General features: G+C 38.8%; 1 long non-coding RNA gene across 1 annotated transcript in view; it reads right to left on the bottom strand.

Annotated features, from left to right (window-relative positions):
* The window catches only part of LOC108448413, a 13,166-nt gene extending 9,976 nt beyond the window's left edge, over window positions 1-3,190 (bottom strand). Inside the window, exon 1 of the long non-coding RNA XR_001864293.1 lies at window positions 1,777-3,190. This is a non-coding gene — a long non-coding RNA (uncharacterized LOC108448413). The remainder of the gene's footprint in view (window positions 1-1,776) is intronic.
* Between the last annotated feature and the right edge of the window lie 4,167 nt (window positions 3,191-7,357).

Genomic DNA, 7,357 nt, shown 5'->3' with positions numbered 1-7,357 from the left:
AGAATAGCTTTGCTCCCCACTGCAGTAGCATGAAATGAATACCACTCACTGCCCTGCTCTCCACTGCATGGAAGCTGAAGCGGCTGAATCCCTCCAGCCAGAGATGGATAAAAAGCTGGAAAACCTTGTCCAGTTATTCCCCAAGCTAAAAAGGAAATAAGTCTGTTGTAAATGGGTAAAATTCTCCAAGATGAGTGCCCAGGAAGGAATAAACTAATAAAAGTGTCTACCCTGAAGAAGAATACTTATAACTTCTGAGGCTGAAGTGCTTTTCATGCTTTAAAGGATGGGGCATTTTGAACAACACTTAAGCTAAATTGTCTGGTTTATAATATGAGATAGTAAATCCCATCCTCCTCACAAATTAAGTCCATGCCCTGAAATATGTGAAGTAGTTAGCTTTTGAGTTGGGTCTTGTTAGGTCAATAATCAAATAATATCTTCATATCTTTTTTTCATGTTTCAGAATAATTATGCTTATAGGTATAAATATTAATTTCTGCTCAATATGTATGCGCTTTGGAATCCCGAGGTGTGAATAACATTATCTAATTGCAGAAGCTATAATATTAATTAAATTCTGTCAGATAATTTTTAACTGGGTGTATTACGAGTCAGATATGTGCCAGCAGGAGGGTTTTCTGCAGAGCTGTGTAATGCTCTTCGAAGTTTCCCTCTGGCCAGGAGGATATCACAATGTACAGCTGCTGGCATAACGGAAGAGAAATAGAAAAGGGCTTTGTGAGGCCAGAAAGGCTTTATAATTACTGTACCAGATATGTTCCGTGTAGTTAATTCTACTTCCCTAGCAACCTGATTAGTATCTTAAAAGCAGTAATTTTCAAAATCATTACAAGTTGACCAACACTGAGATAATAATGTTTATGTTATGATAAATGGGTGCTGTTCTAAAAATGATGTAAAGTGTATTTTGCTTCTTTCTGTCATTACCCAAAATCTCCAGAAAATTTGTACACTGTGGAGAACAGCAAGGAGAACAGTGGACATGACTGTGTGCACCCATTTGCTTCTTAGCAACAGATTAACATGCTAAAGTCAGTTTTGGGAGGGTTTCCTGAAATCATAGGAAATAAAACCTACAGGCTTTACCTACAGGAAAGAGCCACCCCAGCCAGAGTCAGTTCAGTGTGTTGCCACTCTCTGATATTTGACTTATATTGCTGTGCCACTTCCTTTGTATTTATAGAAATATACAACTTAATCATTTGCTAATGAGCAATGCATCTACATAATTAATAGCCCCAGTGTGTGTTTTGTCTCTCTCTTTTCTGAGTCCAGCTTCCCGCATAGAAAAATTTCATGGAGGGATCATACAAATGCAGGCACTTCATAACCTCTGGTTTTGAACTTCTGAGGTTCTTGTCTGAAGCTCCATGGGATCCTCCCCAAACAGAACTCCCAATATGTTCATCCTGGCTGAGTGTTTTAACTCTCAGAACAGCCAGAAGGTGTCTGTGACTTGGTAAACACAGCACAGGCCAGGCAGCACATCCCAATCCCACACCACTCCCTGTCTGCTCTGTGCTTGGCAGTCATGCCCACATTTGTTACAGCTGATTCATCTTTAAGTGAGATTCATTGATACATCATTTATCTGCTTTTTCTGCTGGAAGAAACATTAAAGAAAAAAGAGATTCCTGTGCCATATGTAACCCAGAAATAGATTAGTTTAAGACAAGAGTTTTAAGGAGAACATCTGCTAGCCTAGCTTGGTTTTTTTTTTCCTTTCTTAAATATGCAAACAACAATGGTTACCTGATTTCAAATCGAGATGCATCATGAGTACCAGGCTGTTCATCCATTCGGACCAGCAGTCACTGTTTAACTCTCTTATTCTGGTCACAAAAGGCTTTGATTTTTTCTTCCCATGAATTTTTTTGCTCAACTCTATAGTTGCCATACCTGAGTTTTGTCCCCTTTTTACTGTTTGCTGTTTGTGTGTGGTGGCATCCAGCTGGTTAATTGAGCCAGGTCACAGTGTTTCTGATTTCTGACTAAATGCCCCGAACTTTTTAAACAAGGAGTTAGCGGTTAACTAGCAAACATTCTGGCTCCCCCAGGAATATCTTTGTTTGCATGAGAATATATTCATACAGGAACAGCCACTCCCCAACCATTTGTGCAAACAAAACATGTTTTCTTGAATATTCATGAACAACACGGGGCACAAACACGGCTGAACCAAACAGCTGCTCAGAATTCATTAACCCGTTCTGTAAACAGAGTTTGGCAGCATTTGACCAGCTCTAGGTACTGCTGTCTGACAGGAGCACAAACAAGCTGAAATGTTGACAGTAGTAACAGCAGATTAAAAAGTAAAAGTAATCAACGATGCATTTACATGCCCACTACATCTTACTGTGTGTAAAGGCCAATGATGATTATGAGCCTAATTCCACTTTTTTTGCCTCTTCGATGATGAAAAGCACTAACAAAATAACACATCTCATTGGGAGCCTTTTTTCAGGCTACTTTGGCTGTTTCATCTCTTCAAGTATTTCCTTCATTATCTTATTTCCATCCTGCAGTCTTGATTGCTGGAATAAATTTGTTGCTTGAAAATGGTTCCTTTATTAAATATTCTGCTTGATTTCTTGGTCTTTTTCCACCACTGGTGTCTGTTGTTTCCAGCAATGAGCAGAATGGTGTCCCAGGACTGGAAGTGGAACAAAAATCACCTTTTTTAGTTTGTGCTGTCTCATCTGTCTTTTGTTCAGCTGCCCAGGATGGTGCTGCTCTGCTCAGAAATGCCAGTATTTCAGCTGGAGAGAAGCAGAATGTGGCTCTTTAACAATGAGCAAAACTTTCCAGGTTGGTGAAGAAAGTGGCAAGGAAAAACAAGTCTATGAGGGCTGTGGTGATTAAAAAGGCAGACAAGTTTTGAAGCGTAAACTGGAAACTATCCTCAATTAATTCTTGAACTGCTGACTTCCTAAACCAATTTAGTCATTCATCCATGAAGCTAAAAGGAGTTAGTTGCTGTTTATGTCTAGGAGAGTTGTGGAAGCTCCTTTTTGTTGGGTTTGTTTTGTTTTGCTTGAATCTGCATGTAATCACTTTGCCTGCTATGGTTTTTTTGTGTGCAAAAGTGCAAATTAAAAGTGTTTTCTGTGATTTCTGGAACTGTAAGTGAAAATCTCCGAGAGAGAAATTAAATTCATTGCCCTAAATTGAGCAGGTCCTAATTTCTCTGGTATTGTATAAACAGAAATAAAATGCAGTGTTGTTACCTGTGGGGTGTGACATGATTCAATTGGTGTGATGCTGACCTAATAATGGCAAGGTCTGTATTTTAATAATTGCACCACAACCAATTTGCTGTGTTGGCTTGTGCAAACTGTGGTTGCCCCATACACAAGAATAGGGAAAGAGAACTGTAATTAATTTTTTTGGATTTACATGAAGCTAAATTAATCATATCATTATATGTATTTTCCAAAATAAGTGAAAGACAAGGCACTGCGTGAATCTCACTTGTGACCCTCTGGGGCTTTTTCCTCCCTTTCAATCATGTCATCTGTGCTAAACAGGAAAATTCTTGCTCCATCCTCACTGTCCACTTCCTATGGAGCACCCCCCCTTTTTTTGCTATTGCTCAGTTACCCTGTTATGATAGCAAGGCAGATGCAGGTACTAACAAGTTGGAGATTTGTACAAAATAATACAATTAAGTTGCCTCTGCTCGTTCAGTTTGCCACATTAAGTAAACATTCATGAGAATTATTCACAAGAAGGTGGAATACATTTGGGAAAAAAAAGTGCATACTTGCATAATGCAGTGAATTTTTCAGCTTTTGTGCCCTGCTGAATGTAGATGAGATATTCATTTAAGGAGTTTAAAATTCTGCATCCATTCTAACATCTGTTTATAATAAATAGCTGTGACTAGTTTGAAACAAGGAAGGTGATCTCCACAGCCCTTGGGCATTAACTGCTGCCAGCAGATACATTTTTAGCCTACCCTGTTTATACTGAAAGAAGATGTTTGCCATGGAAACCTACATGTTACAATAAACCATCACATTCCAAAGGGCAGGGAAGCTTTGCAGTGAGCACCAGGAATGTATCATCCAGTGCTTTTTTTCTAAAATTATCTCTTCTAAATAGGGTTTCTTAATATTTCTGATTGATTTGATGAGGATTGTTCTGATCACTCAGTTTGTGCGGAGAATGGGAACTCCCATCTACAAAGCATTAACTTCCTTTGAATCCTCTTTTCCCTCCAAATTCCAGATTTTTCTGTAAAGGAAAAGCCTGAAAAATATTTTGAAGTAGGTGGATCTGTTTCTCATGGACAGCAAAAATAGTTTTGCTTTTTATTTTGATTTCCCATGAGATGATGTATAATTGAATATTAAAAAATACAAAATCATTGAAATTTTCAATTTGAGAAATGTGGATGTGAGTTGTTTTGGATTTGCCCTTATGTTCTTTTTGCTCTCTTATTGAAAAAAAATCTAGTGAATTTCACATAATTCTCTTTCTTTCCCTTCCACTTCATGTAATGGAAAATCCAACTTCTGGAGGGCATGGGGTGCTTATCAAAAGAATATAATAAAGATTGAAACAATGGGAGCACATTTTTCTTCTTTTTCTTTCCCTCACTTCCCTCCCCACGGCTCATTTTTTGTCTGTAACTGTCTGAGCAAGTCAGTGTTTGGCAGATACCCTGGTGGGTCTCATGTTCTGGTGTCCTGTGGCCATTGCGCAGCCCCACAGCCTATTTTGGGAGCTGCGTAATGGACTCCCACGCTGGAATTCCATCCCCTCCTGCACCCAGATGACTTTTCCTGAGCTGCTTTGCCACAGGACACTCTGACAGGATGTGATGGTGCTGAGCTGAACAGTGTGCAGGAAACCTGCTTTGTGAGAGATGGAACAGGCTGAACCCAGCCGCTCTGAGATCACAGGAACCATGTGTGAGGCACAGACATCCACTGATTATTTCTTATACCCAATCCTCTTTCTGCTGGCTTACACCTCACTTTTGAAGTAGTTTCTTTCAAAAAGTATTTCAGTGCATGAAGGGGGTAAACAGGGCTTTGCTGCAGCCAAAACAGATGAATAAATTAAAGCCATAACTCTTACAGAAAGCAGGTTAATAACCAATGTGGCAGACACTGCTGATGTTAAACCTGCTTTGAAATCTGTTAAGTAGTTAAACTGGGATTTCACATTAAAAAAAAATGTTATTTACATTTGCACATGCTAGCCCAGCTTTTGTTAACAGCACTGGAAGATTAGATGTAAATGATCTGAGGCCAGTAATATAAATGCAACGGTCTGAAGACATTTCTCAAGGAGGTTATTTCAAGACTGGAGGAAAAAAAACCCATTCAAATTCCCAACCATGTTCCAATCATCCAAAGCATATTTCCAGATGCCAAAACAATCTCAGCCAGCAAAAGTGAAACTCATTTGCTCAAGCTTCCCATTTGCTGAGCTTGCCTAATAAGACACTTGAGACCTAAGTTTACATTTTTACAATGAAAATTAGATGGAATGATGCAAAGCCCTTCTTGATGTCTCTTCCCTTGATGTTTCTGCTTCTCTGATTTGGGGTGGTTTAACTACAACATCTGCATCTTCCTCAAACTCTGGACTGCAATGCTGTTCTGATTACTTCTTGGGGGGGGGGGGCAGTTGGAAATAATTCTGGGAAGTATTGGGATTTTAAGAGAATAATGGGTAATGTATGGAATCTATCATGTTGTTTTCCTGTTTCAAATCTTTGACCTGAGTTGGGTATGACAGATGTGGTTGGATTTGTTGTCTGTCCTTTAGGTTAAAACTTCTTCTTAGGCCTGGAGTCAGGTCTTGGATGAAGTATTTGATTTTAGGCATCTAAGAACTTGGGTTAGGAATTCAGTCCTCACCAGCAGCGTGGGATCCACACTGTGCCTGTGTGGACTCATGGACCTCTCCCAGATTGTGGAGGGGGTGTTTTTATTGCAGACAGGCTGATCAGCAGCTGAAAGGGAAGTAGGGTACAGCCTGTTCTCTGGGGATAATTGTGCCAGCAGTTACACTATTTTTCTCCAAAGCCTTATAAAAACATCAATTTATTCTCACAAAGGACAGTCAAGATGAGTGGGGCCTTGGGTCATATTTTGGCATGAAATCACTCTTATTTTAACTCTGGGCAACTTTTAGTGACTTTTCTTTCTCCTACCATGAAAAGCTCAAATAATCATACTTCTACTTAGAATTAGACTTGCTCTATTCTCTTTTGCCTGATCAGTGGCCACTTTCTAGATACCCAAAGAAGAGTTTCCATTCTGAAAACAGGTTAGATTTTCTGCAGTATTTCCTGCATTTTAAGGCAAACCAGAAGCTTGACCACTTTTGAACCACACACCAGATTCTTCAATCACGACCAATCTCAAGCAAAAAACAGTACAAACCTAATTTTGCTTTCAATGGGAACAGTAAGGAAAAAAGGATTATTTTACTAAATATAATTCAAATAATAGACATCTTCTGCAAGTGATAATTGAATGTGCTATTAGGAATGCAAATTAAAATGGAGAAATAAGAAAAGATTTTAAAAAGTTAAAATAAGCAAATATTAAAATTAAAAGAGCCAATTGAGGTCCTTATAATCTGGTTTTGAAAGGTTTTCATCAATCAAGCTCTATTGGGCTTCACTGAGAGCCCTGGTCCCCCAGTACTACTGATAATCAAACCACTACTGCTTTTAACTTTTAAGCAACTATCAGATGTTTTGTGGCTGGATCAGATTAAAGAGAAAAGAAACCCCGAAGGAATTTGCCTCTCACTGATTTTAGCTTCATTTGAAAAATCTTAGTCTCTTTGTTTACTCTAGCTTTAAATACCTTAAGTCACATCTTCTATTTGCTTTTCTTAAGGTGAAAATTGATATTTGAAGCACCTCAACAAATTAAAATTTCTTATGTGTGAATTTCTGAGGTTTTTAGACTACACTTTTGTTTCTTTTTTTCTCTCTTTTTTTTAGTGCACTTTCATTATCATTGCACCTTTTTCCATTTTGGGGGCTAGGTTGGATTATAGCCCCACTCTATCACTTAAAAAGAGTTTTAAAACCAGAAGACACAGCACAGTTTTCAATAAATACCTTCATTAAAATCCTGAAATGAAAGTTCCTCACGTAATTTATGAGGCCTTTGAATAGCATCAGATGAATATCCCAGTGATTGATTCTGGTCGCAATCCACATATTAAAGAGTTTTTCAGCACTCTGGAAGTCGTGCAGCCTTTCACAGGGGCTTTGTGCATGCCTGTTCCCTGAGAGGTTCATAAAGTCAGGCCTTTGGGAGCATGGCTGGCCTGAATACCAAGGAGTAGACCACAAAAA

This window comes from Corvus brachyrhynchos, unplaced genomic scaffold (assembly GCF_000691975.1).
Source record: "Corvus brachyrhynchos isolate BGI_N302 unplaced genomic scaffold, ASM69197v1 scaffold848, whole genome shotgun sequence".
Taxonomy (NCBI): domain Eukaryota; kingdom Metazoa; phylum Chordata; class Aves; order Passeriformes; family Corvidae; genus Corvus; species Corvus brachyrhynchos.
Note: the sequence above shows the minus strand (reverse complement) of the source record. Positions and strands in the feature narration are given on the sequence as shown.